Below are 16,750 nucleotides of genomic sequence, written 5' to 3' on the forward strand. Positions count from 1 at the left end.
CCGAGGCCCACTCCGCCTCGTCGAGGTGTCAATTCAAAGCGGCGTAATCTCCGCTCGGCGTGGCCAATAATCGGCTTATTGATTTTGATTTGTGCCGCGCGTAACGTGAAACGCCCGCACCTGACCGAAGCACGCGCGCGTGCTGAAAACGCTGACGAAGAAATAGTCTTTTCGTCGGGGAAATAATACGGATTTTCTAATTGTTGCAGTTCGATAAAATCTAATCCGTCATAAAAGTAATAAATAGAGAATAAAGTAACACTCATGAAATTTTTCTACACTGAAAAAAATTTACTAAATCTCAATACATATTTATTTGAGTAATATACTAAGTAAATATTTACTTACATTAAATAAATATTTACTTAAAAAATGAGAATTGAATCCAATTAATGGTTTTTGTATCAAATATAAATATATGACATTTTGTATTTACTATTCAAACAATTATTTACTAAAATTTAGTTTTTTTTTTTCAGTGTAACTACGAAATAATAATTAAGTAGATTTAATCTCTTATTTTATTAGCGTATACTTTTATACTGTTATTACTACAGAATGTAGATTTGACAAATATACTAACAACCCTGCTCTCTAAATTTCTTGCAGTGAAATTCCACTTGCAAATGGAGTGATTTACGTTGAAGTTGGAACGACTTTTCATTCATATGGAGTGAATTCTTTCATTCTGTGTTATGAATATTTTCCTTTGTAATTAAAGAATGAATCTAATACTCTACTGTTGGAAACGGTACATGCGCCACGCAAGAAGTTTGGTAAGTGAGTCATACTGATTATGATATAAGAACACAAGAGGTCTGTTTTCTGTAGCTGAACTCGTACTACACTTTTGAAACTTGAAATGAAATATATATATATATATATATGTTAAGTATTTGGCGAAAGGAAGTGCAGTTCTATGGCTCTAGGAAATGCAGATATAAAAATCAGACCTCAGGTGTGTAACATTATACATAATAATAGCTGAATATAATTTGGCGCAAGTTTCTGCAGATTAGTGCCAAATTTTTAATAGTGACTTTAATCGGCTAATAAAATGTAAAGCCAATTTGATTGGTCACAAATGTCGTCATTATTTACTTTGAACGATTGCGCTTCCTTGAAATTGGTTCACCTGGTCATGATACACTATCGTGCACCTGGTCTTCTTACATCATGATACTGATGTACTCGTCTCGTCGTTGTACCGACATTGCGTTTTGTCGATATTATACATAAATATCGGCAGCACTTTTTCCAGAAATAAAATGTCAATAAAAGAATCTACTTATACTGAGTTTAAATATTTTTTTAGATTAAAACTCAGTCTCATATTGAAGCAATCTTGGTGATGTTTTACTCTAAACGAATGAAACATTCACTATAATTAGAAGTAAATATTCACATATATTGAGTTAAAATTTTTTTGTGAATTAAAACTTTTGATCTCATTTTGAAGTCATCTTGATTAATGTTTCACTCCAAACGAATGAAACATTTACATATGATCGATAAATTCACCCTTATGAAAAGTGAAATGAGATAGTTAAATAAATTAATAAAATAAAATAAATTATTTAATAAAATTTTAATAATAATTATTTATTTTATTTCCTAACATTTAGCGAAGCACAAAATAAGATTTTTCTCAACTGGACTTGTAAACCACGCTGGGTGCTTATGCTCTTCTGAGAAACTCGTAGCGAACCATTTCGAACTCCATTTCGAACAGCAGTATTTTTACTATCAATTGAAAAGAATTTTCATTCGCTTTGAGTGAAATTTCAATCTGAACAATTTAAAAAGTACTAAACGGATTCATAGTATAATGCTCGTTTTATAACCGAAGTACTCTAGCTGTTTTTACGTGGCTGCTACCGCTACGAATTTCTCAGAAGAGGTATAAGCACCCAGCGTGGTTTATAAGTCCAGTTGAGGAAAATTTCATTTTGTGCTTCGCTAATTATTAATAAATAAATTCAATAATTATTATTAATTTTATTTTATATATTAATTTAGTTAACTATCTCTTATTAAAATTATTTAATTTTATTATTAAACGAATCATGGAAATTCAAAGATGCATGTCAAAATGTGACTAGACCCATTCTATTGAAATATTCTCGATTCGACCGATAAACGCGACCCGAAGCAGTAACGGCGATATTCCACCGAATATAGAACTTCGTAAAGTATTTCGATAGAATTTTTCTCTTTCCTCGAAAGAACGTTTCGCACGAAACAGCTTTTCCAACTTTTAACACGTTACACGACCGAGGAAGTTTATCAACGTCAGCAGTTAAGAGTTAATCTGCGCGACGTTTGGTCCTCAGGGGGAAGGATAGGAGTAGGAGAATCGGGGGCGATAAACGGCCATCTTTATGCCCGATATGATGACGGGGAATTTACGTTTCATGGAATTATGAAGTAATCCATGGGCATTGAGAAAAATATTCTCTCGCCGCGATCGTGGCGAGGCGCGAAAGTTTCCACCGCGCGGTAACGACGCTTTTAACGATCCCGGCGACGACGCTTGTCCGCGAGCTCGCGCGAAAACCTCTCCCCCTGTAGACCCTGTTCCCTATTCTCCCTCCTCCATCGTGCCTGTTAGTTATATTATATTATATCGTATACGTGGCGTACTCGCTTTATGGTGCCGTTCGAGCGTTTAAATTGAACTAAAAATAACTGCTTTGCAAGCGCCCATCGATGCCACCTGAACTACTCGTGCGTGCACGAAGGTGGCCTCCGCCGCGCCGAGTACGCGGGATACACTTCACCTGGCTGCTCCTTTTGAAGCAGCCGATGTCAGAGGAAGAGAGAAAGAGAGAGAAAGAGGAGTGACTCGCCATGTGAATCGCGTATGTATTGTCCCCACATGCATGCATAAATCGCGCGCATCGCGGCTTTTTATATATATTTTTATATATTTTTAGATAGGCTGACCTATCTTTCGCCCACGTTAAATATCTCTCGCTTTCTGCAGGATGCACCGATCATCCCTGGGAATCGCTCCAGCGGATTTTGCAGCACGATGTTAAAGCTGCGAGTGTAACAAATGCTGCGGATGTATCAGCCTGTAGGGCTGCATCGAAAAAAAAAAACGATTTTGTTGAAGTATCTAAAAATTTAACTATGTACACACTAAGAGAAGTTTGAAGTTTTGTTGATACTGATACAAAAATTATTTATTGATATGTGACCAATTAAATCGTTGATTATCACGCCGATATTAATTTGTTGAATTTACTAAGTAAATTAATAATTAAACTACTTTCTATGATGGTCAGAGATCTTTTGTTAATTAAAAATAAAAAATTTGTTACCGAAATGAAATAGTTACATATAAGAATGGCGTTATATATCTCTCACTTTCTACAGAATGAAATTATGTTTGGCGATTTCATTACTGTAACTTTTTTCTTAGTGCAGATTTGAAAATAAATTTGTTTAGATTTTTTATTAAAATTATGTGGAACGCTCGAATTAATTTCTAAAATGTTAAAGTTTTATGCTGCATTTGTCATTAATATTCACGTATTCTACATAAATTTTTGATGATCCAACAGAACTATTTTCAGATTTGTATCTAGCTAAATGTTTAGATATTTCAACAAAACCGTTCCTTTCACATATAGATTATGCGGTCACTTTAACTTATTCGTAATTTATGATTGCTATTTGCGCTCGTTGCAATTTCTTGCATTTATCTACTGTAAGTAGATTGTTTGGTATGCTGCTACAAGTGTAGTTTGAAAAGTTCTGGGTATGATAAAAGACAACACTTAATTTGGCAAATTTTTTTTTTATTTTTTAACCTAATCCCTTTTTAACTCAATATATTTATGATATTCTAATTTTTTCATATCGTCTATAATACGGTTTCTCTAAGAAAGTAAGCATTAATTTCACCAATTACCTCAATATTTGAGCTAAATTGTTTCTGTGAGTCATTTTTTCATGTTTAGAAAGAGGAAAAAGTTACGGGGGGGATAAATCATAAATCTGTTGAATACAGTGTGTGTGAATTCAAAGAACAATTCTTGCAATTTTGCGACTGCAATTTGAAAAAACGTGAGCGGGTGCATTGTCGTGATGGAATAAAAAGTTGTTTGTTTTATACGACAGAAACAGACACTAAATGGATCTGTCTAAAATTTTAACAGTAGCTTTGTGCAATCAAACTTGTTTAAAATTATAGCAGCATTTGATATTTGTGGCGTCATTTCTGTGTCAAGCCAAGAACTTTTCAAACTATCTTTGTAGAGCGACAATATTAGATATTCCTGGAAAATTGTACATATATATCCCATAACAGAATATCGAGAGAATATCGAAAATCAGCTAATCGTTATGCAGGTGATCTCGATACATCGTCGAAATATCGTACACGTGGTGTTACTGTTTGCGCTGCAAACTTCGTATATGCATCCCGAAATGGTGGCCGTTCGATATTTTTACGGACGAGTACGAACCACAAGCGAATGATCTTCATCCACCCGATTACGGGGGCTTGACAGTGAATACTCGGTTGAGGGCGATCGGTTCTTTCCACGTGATAGATCAAAACCGAATCCCGCCGAATCGACGGGCGAGAGTCTAAGCGCAGTAAGCACGGACCAGCTAGCACAAAAAGGGGGCATTGCTTCCGGTTCCGTTCGTCGGGTCACTCAAAAAGAATTAACATGCATGCGCTAATTCGTGCACTAAAGGCACTTTATCGTTATCTTACATAATTAAAGAGATGCTTCAAGTCCATCTGGACTTCAGGATCTAATTTTATCAATTAAGTCAATTGTTCCTCGATGAATACGTTGAGTAAAACAGCGCGAATAACGATAGCAAACACTTCGAACTCTTAACCGCGTTTTGTGCCAGCGTGCCCGTATTCAATTACCATCGAAATCCCTTGTCGTCGGACATTAAAGCCAGGTCTAATCCTATGGAATACGAGGGGGATATGCGAGACAAGGACGGTTCTCGAGTCGGTGTTAAGCTTCACGGGATATCCTCTTTGGGGTAACGGTAATCGATGAAAAAAGCTAAAACGGTAACAATGATGGCACTTGGTATAGGTAAAGGTCGGAACGGTAGATGGTTAAGATTTTTTATAAACGAGGAGAGAAGGTAGAAGAGTACGGTTTAATTATTACATTTACATTTTAGAAAAAACCTTACTAGCTTCGTTTTTCAGAAATCATAAAAAATACATTCTATACACATTTATAGAAAGCGTATTTTCTTTCTTTCTCTCTGGTATTGTCAAGTAGAATTGTCGCGGAATATTATGATTTTTCACAGCGTAATAATAGTTTCTCTCGGTTATGTTTGAAAAAGATGAATTTGTGAAATTGAGCGATTTAGAGAAAATTTCATTTTTGATGTTTTCAAAGAAATGTCTTTTTTACGATGAGACATTATTAGGATCTCAGACTTTGGATATCCATTTTGGCATCTGTAAATTCTGAATAGGTAACACTTAATAAAGATTCCGTCGACATGTCACGCATGAGTTGTACAGTACGCATGAGGTGAAGCGAATAGATCATTGATCCGCCATGTTCCAGAGTCGTCTGGGAATCTTAGAAGCTGGGGGATGAGGTATTCGGACGACGGAAATAGATTCTGGGCACGCGACCGCGAGATAAATATTTCCAGAAACATTATCCTGAAATCCTATAACTGCACTATCGCTAGTTTCGCTTTCTGCAGTAAAAATATTTCATTGTTTCGATAACATTCGTCCTTTCCATATTTTATTCTATTTTATCGCTTTAAAACTTTTACATGTATAAACTTACTATGCACAGACACATATTTTCAAATTTATTCACAGCAAATTTCTTTCTAAACCAAAATTGATGGAATTTTTTTTTTGCTCCTCTGTTTCTCTCTTTCTTTTTTTTTTGTTTCAACTTTGATGCAAAAAGAGTGCAATAGGAAAGGTGCAGGCAACTGTGGTTATTTTCGCTCGGTCGAGAAGATACGTGGAAGCTATTGTTCGCGCGATCCTAGTTTGGCAGTGATCCTCGATGTTAGCCAGTCTAATAAAAGCCAGGTCGTGCTTGCGAACGAGTACCAATCGGACTCGATTCGTGATTCATCCCCGCCGCTGTAATAGCTCCGGTCTGGAAAAAAAGACCTCCATCACCGCTGCCAGTCGTCGCTCTCGCGCAAAGTGGACGGTGATCTAAAGATTGCGAGGGAATAAGTGATTCGCGGATAAATGTGGAGACAATAGTTATCAATAGCACTTCGCACGTACCGTTGCTTGGTCCGTAGGGCTTTCGGGACAGCCCGTTCATCTGATGGCGAGCTGCCAAGCAGACACAATCCATACTATAAATACTGCTGCACATCACTGTCCCATCCTGGCGCTGTAGCTTACCAGTTCGTTCTGTTCCGTACAACTGCTTTCCTTCGGCAGCTTTTCGCACGCGAGATTTCGCTCCATGCTTCCTTAATATGGTCAAAACGACGCGTTAACACGTTGAATAAACGCTTGACTCATAAGCGTTTTGCTCCAGCTGGAAAAGACCTTGCCTAACAAAAATTGACTACGACTGATCGTTTATATATAAGGAAATTTTAACAAAAGTATAATAGATTTTAATAAAAATCAATGTTAACATATGGAAATTTATTAGCAGAGTATGATACAGAATCTTCATTTATATAGAAGATAATGTAGAAAAAAATAAAAAATAATTAGCGATTAAAATAATTGTTCACAGTTAGATATTGAAATTTAGAATCAATTTCATGAAATTTGTTTAATATTTAGAGTTCCCATGGAAGAATGGACTCGTCAGTTTTAAATATTATTGGTAAATTATTAAAAAATCAATATTAATTAATAAAATTATTGAATGAAACGAGATACAATGCATCTGCAACGATCAATTTACATACGATGGTCAAGGAATTTATGTTTGCCGTAAAAAAATTTATGTGCGGCAACGTGTTAACGTAATCTTCAACGGAAGCTACAAGCTTCGCGATTATTTTTGAAACGGGGTGGATGTATAAATTCCTGTGTTACGCCGCAGGACTCTCGAGCTAATGGCGGCCGTTTATTCGACTCGCGCCCAGACTGAAAGTGGTCGATATTGGTTTTCAGTGTGCAGAGCTCCGAAGAGATGGGACATTGCGAGCGAAATCAATCGTTTTAATATGACGCAAGTAAAAACATTAACGGTACATTAAGAGAGAGAAAGAGAGAGGGGGGAGGGGAGGGGGGAGGGAGAAAAAGGAGGGAAAAAGGAGAAAGAGAGAAAATGCGGCGGTGGAAAAACGGAAGTGGGGTAAAACGAATACACAGAAGGGGCAAGCGAAGGAGAAGAGAAAAAAAGAGAAGAGCAGAAAAATGGAGGAAGAAAAAGCAGTGGCAGGAGTAACGTTTATTGGACGTTATTAAATATAATGCCGCGAGGCGTGTCCCCCTTCGGGAGAGTTTTCCGATAACTTCGTAATTTGCTAAAAGGATCCCAGCTACGGGACTTTTAAGATGTACCGCTTCTTCCGCGATGTCTCCTTTCGGTCTACTATTTGTTTTCCAACGAGGTTTGTTACCAACCTCTCTGAACAATGTAACATCATATGTTCTACTCTTTTTCTCTTTGTTTCAAAGAGGAATCATCGGGCGACATAGCGGTCACATTTTTTTTACGATGCACGTTCGTGGCACTAATTCGTTTAGCACGTTGACCATATCGGGTTACTTTAATCTTTCCGAGTCTAACGGATTAATACATATCCAGCTGAGACGATCTTACAAGAATAATATAATTCGATGTGTATGAATTTTAATGCTATTATCGAATTTACTTTATTCTATTCGATCCGATTTGCCCAATAATCATACCGATTATCATAATTGATCACAATTGGGATTCGAATAATTTCCGAGTGAAATATTGATATCACGCTGATAACGTCGTGTGGTTATTAGGTCCCCTCGGATGTTCGCATTTAGCGAAAGATAGGTACACATGCAAGCGAGCCTCGTTGATGCTCCAACTAAGAGCCATGGCGTGTCATCCTAATGGCAACGTCGACGAGTGAAATTTACTTGAAAATCGCGTTAGTCGCGAAGTTTCGGCCGTCTAGTATTTCCGGCGGAGATTATCGCGAAAGGGACTCCTTGCTGTACAACGACGTGCTCTCAAATTGAATTGAGATTACGGCGGCACGCCCTGCTTCATGCACGCGTACCCTCTTCCTTGAGGTGGCATGGTGGTTTCGTACGCGGATGTAATACGGTGAATGCATCTCATCCAACGTCAAGTTCACTGAATACGACCACCGATCTTCGATATACGGCACCTATCTCGAGTGTGTCATTTCTTAAATTTTCTAGGTAAAATTATTTCATGTGCGATTATATACATGTTTTTCGTTTCAACTTAATAATAATAATAACTCTTTATTATTATTAAAATGTAATAATTTATTATTTAAAACTTAAGCATACATGATTGAATTATTCGTGTTCTATGCATTTTTTTTAAATACTAGGAGAGAACCAAGTAATTAGTTATAATATTTATACGTAATTTTTTTAATACACAAGCTTGTAAATATTTTATAAAATATTAAAATATATGTAAGAATAATTTAATAATTTCTGTAAAAAGTAATGAAAATTAACTCAAGATATATGAACCCATCATGTGTATAGTGAAGGAAAATTATCGTGTGTGTTATACTAATTACAAAATTTAAATGAGAACATAAATAAAGTAGAGAATATTAAAAAATAAAGCATCAAGCAATAATATATATAATATGCTACACATGAGCATCTATAATAATAACAATACATTTCATCGATTGCATTTGATGTGAACTTTTTAATAATTAATATTATACAACCTATCTTTTAAGATTGTAATGTCACAACAACTAGGAAATGAATGCTTTAAACGATTAATGTTATATACAGATAATATTTTTACAATAAAATTATTTGTAGATCTTAAGACGCTTATCTCTCGACGTCAGATTATTTTGATAAAATGCCTATAAGCATCAATATTATTAAATTACTTGTCAATTTAAGTTATGATGTAACTATTTCAGTTCTGTTAGGATTGCGTTTCAAGGCTGAAAATTAAATTTGCGCAGTTTGCAGAATTGAATATGTATATTAAATTCACATTGAATTATTTAACCATTATTTAAAGATTTAGCTTAACTGTTTTTATAATATTAATTTCCTAATTGTTTTTAATAATTATTTTCGACGATGCAGTTTCGCAATTAATTTCTACATTTTTTTTCATACCACGAGGCAATACAAGCTTTGACAGGGAAGAGTTATGGCTTCGTCGTTACAGATAAGTGAACGGTAATTATTCGTCGGAGCGTGTCTTACTCGGGATACGAGGGTAGGTTACAGGTAACAGGACATGTTATGGAACTTCGTGATCCGCCCCGGCTGCATCTAGTAGATCGGTTATCACTTTGGAGGCTTAGCCAAGGATCCGTGCAAATTGAGCGCCATATCCACCCCGTCTTAAGGTACCTCGTGTACCGCCTCTTTGAGATTCTGGAATTTGCGCTCTGCGGGGTGTGAGAGCAAGCGGATAAGTGGATATACCTCGACTTAATCGATTATCCATCCTGCCGTGCGACGAACGCACCCTCCCGAGATATTTGCGACACGTCGATGTGTTTACCTACACAACGTCGTGCTAGATTTAAAATTAGTTTTTTCTCTCTCTTCTCTCTCTCTCTCTCTCTCTCTCTCTCCATCGCGATACGCTAATAGGGCCCCGATTTAAACCTCCGGCCGCAATGATTAAACACCTCAATTTCCTTCCTTCCATCCTCCCTTTCCTTTTATTTTTAATCCACCGTTCTATTTCCTCTTGTAGGAAGTCGCAAATTCTGGAGAAGCCTGTATGCAGTGCGAAATATTACGATCTAACGTTTAATATATTAAGTCTTCAACCGTTTTACGTCTCGTTGAGACATCCGTCGAGCCGCGACTTTCCCCGCTTTTCGTCTTTAATCGAGAGCCTGTGAAACATTCACTAAATACGGTAGGCGATGTTTAATATAGCCAGGATTTTTTTTACGTAATCGATGATTTTTTTTACCTTATTTTTTATTGAGAAAATTTTTTAATACCATTGCTGCAAGATTTCTTGAATATCTGAATTCAATTTTTGTGCTATTTGCGTTTATTATTTTCGATTGCCGTTTAATTTTTATCTTGTGTTGAACTTGCCTTAGCGAGAGAAACAGTTTATTTCATCCATGGAGGAAAATTCGACATGGTATCCGAGAATGTGTAGTGAACGTGAAACAATGTACGTCTGCTATAAGTTCGAGGATGCAGGCAAATTCCTCGGCGGCGTTATCATTCTCGCAGCTTTCTTGCTTCCTCCGTGGCGACTTTAGTTGAGCAAACGTGACTTCAAAGAACCCCTTTATTCTGAAGTGTTTCATTGTAACTCTAAGCGTCACGATATGAAAGAACTGAAAAATTTATTTGTTCAAATATTCGACTCAGATTACATAATCTATTACACTTTAGGTATTATATAGAATGGAAAAATTTTATGCCGAACGTTCAGGTATTCGTTATATTCTTCTTTATCTAATTCCTTGAGTGATTATATTTCTTCTATTAATATTGTATTTCTCTTGTTTCATTGGTATTATGTATTTGTCATAAAATAATATCATTACATTTGTTTAGGAGAATAGAAATTTAATTTAATTAGTCTAAAATCAGCTCGATCATATTAAAATTTCTCGGCTAGAAAGTAATTTTTTCGAAATGAACTCGTTTTCGTCGTGTATGCAGTGACATAGATATTTATTGGTTGCATCCTCTAATTCGTTGCTCGAGCGAAGCTGAATGCACGCGATCGAACGAGTGAAGGTTGCGTTTGTATTGTATTATTGTATTATCGTCCACGTGCGACTCTTGCGTGAATACGTAAGCATCGACGAAAATCCGACATTGTTTCCGCGTTATCCGAGGTGCAAGCGGGCTAACTTTGTACCAATAAACTTTGAACAAAGCGCGAAATAGCATGATAGACGACAGAGAGTCGCTTGGAATGCAAATTCACGCTCGGGCAACCGGAAGTCGAATGGCGAATGGAAAACTCTAATATAATAGTAACCACTAATCCCGTCACGTAAGTCTATATTTGTTCAGTTAGGTATGTAAGCATCTTACAAGTATGAGCCATCGTATTATAAGTGAAATATTTTTTAAAGGCCAAATATGAAAAGATAGAACATTAAATTATTATTTAATAAATTATTGTTACATTAAATAAGTATGTATTATTTAAATGTATAATTCATAGAACGTTTTACTTAAAATTATGTTACTACAGAAAAAGAATATCCTAAAAGAGCCTTTGCTTTTATATCTAGAATTTAAAAATCTCCTTTAATTAAAAAATATTTTAGTAATATCAAAATTGTAATTAAGAGTTTTAAAAAAGTATTAAAAATATATATAATATTTTGAGATAAATATTAAAGAAAAAGAGATTTCAAGGTTCACATGGCTTCTCCCATAACCTCCCCCGTTGAGCCAGTGATACACGAACTTCATGTTTGTAGGAGAGAACGGTCTCGAAGAGAGAGAAACACATTGCGACTGACGCAATATGTTTTTCTAGAATATAATTTCTTTCTTCAGAAATCCTTACGAGCAATAGCATACTTATAAGGAATCTCTGGATTGAAGATTACGATGCAGTTATCTCTCTTTAATTCAGTCCGATCCTCTCCTGCCGCCCACGCGATCAACGTTGGATTTCTAGCTCTTCATTACGATACGTTGCCTCGTAGGAGTCATTCATGCTTGTTAGGAAAACTAAAGATCACAACACGGCCTGCCATCAGAATTTCTCGTTTACGAAACTCGCATCGCGACACAAAAAAAAAAACGTAAAAAGGAACGTAAAATAGCCATATAGCAACACTTGAGCATCATTTCTTTCCCTTTGTGATATTCGTAAGTTAGTGGAAAAGTTAGTGGAAAAATGCCGTCCTAGTGAGTTTTTCCGAGAATCTTCTGAAGTTTTTCAAATTCAGCGACTATTATACCATTTATAGATTTCCCAGCCAATTGAAGAAAGTTCTGAATAGTCGGATAACTAGTTTAGTACATAATTGCCATTGAGGCATACATTTCAGATGACTATAGAAGTATCTTGCTAGGGAGAAAGGTCGCTTGATGGATGTGATCATCGATAAACACGCGTGATTAGAGAACACGGTTAAGCTGATGGTAGCACGCAACCCCGACATTAAACGCCTCAATCGACGGCTCGATGTTCCGTCTAAGAGATCTATTAGTGTCAGCCCCAGTTGGCCGAGACGGTGATCTCTATTTACTGGGAGGTGAATCTTCGAATGGTGATTGGTCGGCGATCGAATTCTTTTTGGCAGTGTGTTCCAAGATCATACGTTCACGTTCTCCATCTTCTCACTCGTCTCTCACTCGCATGAGACAACCTCTGATGTGCGCAATGTATTGTACTCGCGCGTTCACTCCTTCGCTGTCCTCTCACTTCACACCGATCCTTAACTCTAAAATTAGCTTATCCCTCCGCTGCCTCTTCTCCTTTTCTTTCTCTTTTTTTACATCTTCCTTTCTCTCTTTTTCTCTGTCTCTTTCTGTCCTCCTCCGAGGTGCATTACGACGTTGTTGTCCCCATCGTCCGACGTTCGTTCCGATCGAACGCTTTTGCAGTCTTGTCACGGTCCGTTGAGTAAATTCGAGAAGAGCTCCGATCGTTTCTCTTTCTCCCAGATCTTTCTTTTTTTAAACTTTCCGATTCGTCGTCACGTCACGTAAGAAAGCACGGTTAACACGGCAGTGTCGCGAAAGTGAGAAGAAAACGCGACTACAGAATCTGGAGTACCGCCTTACTCGTTGCAGACGTCATAAGGAGGCAAGACTCAAGCATCCGGCTGCTTGTTGACCGAGCGTCTTCAAGCTGGAGCTGGCAAAGAGAGCTTTTGGCCTGAGGGGGTGAGTACCGTCGCCATCATTCTTTCTACCACACCGCGTCGCGTCTATTCTCTTTATAGTGGACCTCGCTGCCTTCGAGTTTTCTCCCGATTGTTCCATTTCTCGCTGTTACATGTATTCGCAATCAATCAGGCGAAGAGTTTAGTAACTGTTGCTAAGTTACTTCAATTGAGTTTCCTTACTTACGTGGACAAGCTGAGACGCCATTAAGAAGAACTAGCTTCGTAAAACTTGGCAAAGTAATACCAAGAACATTCTTTTTTTACTTATTCTATATATCTCATTCCTTCAAAAAATGCGATACAATTTGATGTGAAGATCTCGAATGAAATATCCTTTTGTGAAAATTTTTTTACTAATTACGTCCGTTGTTATGAGAATTTGAACAATGAGAATTTGTATTTTGTTGAAAATTAAATAATAAAGATATGTTTCGTATTCTCTTTCAGAAATTTGCTCTTTATAATCTTTATATTAAATTTAATTCTTGGATGTAAGAATAATTTTTAAGACCACAGCATTTATACTTTCTTAATAATATTCCTAACTCCATTATTCTTTTCTTTCTTTTCAGCAATCTTTAAAAAATCTTGAGTCATTCAACAATACGTAATTTAAATTTGTTAAAATATTTTTCTGTACTTTAAGTTTTTATAGAAACTTATTAGAAAATCATGCATCAAACATTAATATTACGAATACATACATATTTATCAACTTGTCCATATAGAATTAAACGTTTTTTTTTCCTGCACTTTTTTTTCTTTTTATTTTTTCTCTCTCGTTAAGCACCATTACAACGTCGTTGTATCTTTTCCACAAATATATTCAGAATCACGTTTCGCTACAATAAATCGTTCTTGTATGTTCTTGCAACGCCATACAGTGCTTGCTGTATGATTGATGATAGCTGTCACGTAATTGGCGAAAGGTTTGAGTACTTTTGATGCGACGTTAAGATCCACTTGACGTCGCAGAATGTCAGACAAATGGATTTTGCGGGCAGACAGGCGAACGGTTGCGACAGACGTTAGGCAGAGCATAACAATGAAGATACACCGTGTTATTATCTCTGTGACGAGCAACATTTCGGCCATTTGCCGCGCAGGAGGTGTAATGTTCCTGGCAATGCGATGCGATACAATGTTGTGGCACTTTGATTAGTGGCTCTAACGTGCGTCGGTAAGTGCCCATATGTACGTCGACGACCTGTAGCTGACATGTGTTCCCTATTGCGTCTATTGGCATCCGTTTGGCCTAAAACACAGCTTGCAGCAATCAAATGGGGGATACCCGCTCTATGAACTGAAGCTGTAAGATACAAGAATCGCGAAACTCTTCAATGCTGATCATACCTCAAATATACACTTTTTGTTTCTTTATACTTAAAGTTTCTTTATTCTTTATACGGTTAGGGTTAAGATGCTAATACTGCTCTGTGATTGGCTTATGACATTTTAAGACTGTACTTAAGAACAAATATATAAAATGAGGCTCGAAAGAATCTATCAATAAAATATAATAAAAATGCCCATCAGAAAAACTTTATTTTCGTGTGAATATAACAAAATCCATATATACGTTTCAACCCTTCCTTATCAATATAACATATAAATCTAGATTACATATTTAACGCAAATTCCAAAAAGGTGATTCCCGACCATTTTAACTCATTCTTCTTTATTCAAATACTAAATTAGATAAAATAAAAACGGAGTCAAATATATTGCGTCAAAAAGTAGAATCACATCACTCATCAAATTGTCAGATTTAATGAAAGCGCTTCTTACGACTCGACGTAAAAGTCTTGTGGTGTCGACAGCCAGAGATGAAAGGCTTGACTCCGTTTTTATTTTATCTAATTTGGCATTTGGATAAAGAAGAATGAGCTAAAATGATCGGAAATCGCCTTTTTGGAATTTGTGTTAAATATATAATCTAGATTTATATATTATATTGATAAGGACCCAAACTGAAGGGTTGAAACGTATATATGGATTTTATTATATTCACATGAAAATAAAGTTTTTCTGTGCATCCGAACAGCTGATGTAGGCTCTGATGGGTTTTTTTTTTTATTATATTTTATTGTACTTAAGAAGGTCTTAAATATAAAGCCTGCAACATATATGATGCTTGTTTTCCTGCTGGATTGCTTGCGCTTTGATAAATTATTGGAAATTCTGCGCTCTTTGTGGTACGATTCTAGTGCTTTACTAAAACGCAAGCATTCCAACAGAGAAACAAGCATCGTGTGCCGCAGGCTTAAGATCCGACTATGAATATCGGCTATAATTTCATTATTTATATATTAAAGTTCGTACATTGACAGAGTATAAACACGTCAGTGTAAAAGGCGATATTGCACGTCAGAATGTAATAATTTTTCGATTCGGCAGTTTGGAGATTGAATGGCGCGAACACTGTACGCTTTTTCGCCACATATTAAAATTAATTTTCAAAGTGTAATGCGAATTCATATGCGATCACACCTCCCTCGCGTTTAGATCGTTTCACGTGGATGGCAACGTCATTTTCACGTAAATATAACCCACCCCCTTCTCTTTCCCGATTTTCTCGAAACGAGGTCAAGTCAATACTTGTCAAACAAGCGCGACGGGGCATTATACCATAAAACGAAAAAATATTAACAAGTAAAGGCGCTATTGTATTAATGGTGGTTAAATTTATTTAGCGAGTCTCCTCCGGCGACTCCATTTTTTGTTCGAAAAGAAATATAATTGTAATTTCGAGTACGCGACGTAAAGGAGATAGCTCAATCTTTCTGTCTAAGAGTGTTTAATAATGGATTCGGACGTGTTTCTATTTCAATGTGATTTCGGAATAAGAAACTTCGTCTCCCAAAAAGTTTTGGAGATTTCCATATACATTTATAATTCTTATATTGATTGAATTTTGAGCAATCGATATCACCGTGAATAAAACACGGAATAATATGAACTTCCTAAGGCAAGTTGACGTACTGAATAATTTACTGACTATGTATACAGCGATAAATGTCAGATCGTTTGTCATTTTCTGCTTCCGTTACTGATACTCTTTGAAACTGTTGCGTTGATAATACGCTGGAAGAAAATGGAGTGGATTACTGGAAGAAAAAAATATTACACGCGCGTTGTGTAACGCCATCTTGAATCTCCATGCAAGCGCTGGATTTTTAGCCGAAGAAAAAGAAAAAAAAATACAAGAGACGCATACAATCATCAATCTAATCTTAACAGACGAAAAATATATCTTTCGATCTGATTTTTTTCTCTTGTATAAGGTTAACAGGAAAAATATTTAATGCATTTGACACAAAATCCGCAATCGCAATCGGGAGGTGATGAAAGCAATTTTACACTCGCTTTGATGTTAAAACCCGTGATGGATCATGAGAGAGTTAGTCGAAAATTCTAGATGAACCGTGTCTTTTCATGGAGGAGGAACCGAGGGGGTGTATGACGGCGGGGAGAGGGGAAGATTTCGCATGGACCAGTGAGGGTGAAAAGAGGAGATATACGACGGGGGTGAGAGGGTTACCCAGCAGGCACGACGATGCATTTAATAATTAACTCGCTGGATACGCGAGGATGGATGTCTGACGGGGTTTCGTCAAGAGTGGTCGAGAAGCGCGGCAGGAGGACAAGTTTAGGGGGCGAGAGGGGGTTTGTTGCAGAAGCGGAGGTTGGAGGAGAATGGAGGTTCCGGGGGGGGGAAGGGAGGGGGGCGAGGGAA

General features: G+C 36.8%; 1 protein-coding gene and 1 pseudogene across 1 annotated transcript in view; one reads left to right on the plus strand and one right to left on the minus strand.

The window, feature by feature from the left end:
• Positions 1–5,994: 5,994 nt before the first annotated feature.
• Positions 5,995–12,949, minus strand: LOC108763081 (uncharacterized; annotated as a pseudogene).
• Positions 12,540–16,750, plus strand: part of mub (poly(rC)-binding protein mub) — a 103,557-nt gene continuing 99,346 nt past the window's right edge. The window contains exon 1 of the mRNA XM_018510401.1: positions 12,540–13,012. The gene's annotated coding sequence lies outside the window, so the exon portion shown is untranslated. The remainder of the gene's footprint in view (positions 13,013–16,750) is intronic.

The sequence above is a fragment of the Trachymyrmex cornetzi genome, unplaced genomic scaffold, assembly GCF_001594075.2.
Source record: "Trachymyrmex cornetzi isolate Tcor2-1 unplaced genomic scaffold, Tcor1.1 scaffold335, whole genome shotgun sequence".
Classification (NCBI taxonomy): domain Eukaryota; kingdom Metazoa; phylum Arthropoda; class Insecta; order Hymenoptera; family Formicidae; genus Trachymyrmex; species Trachymyrmex cornetzi.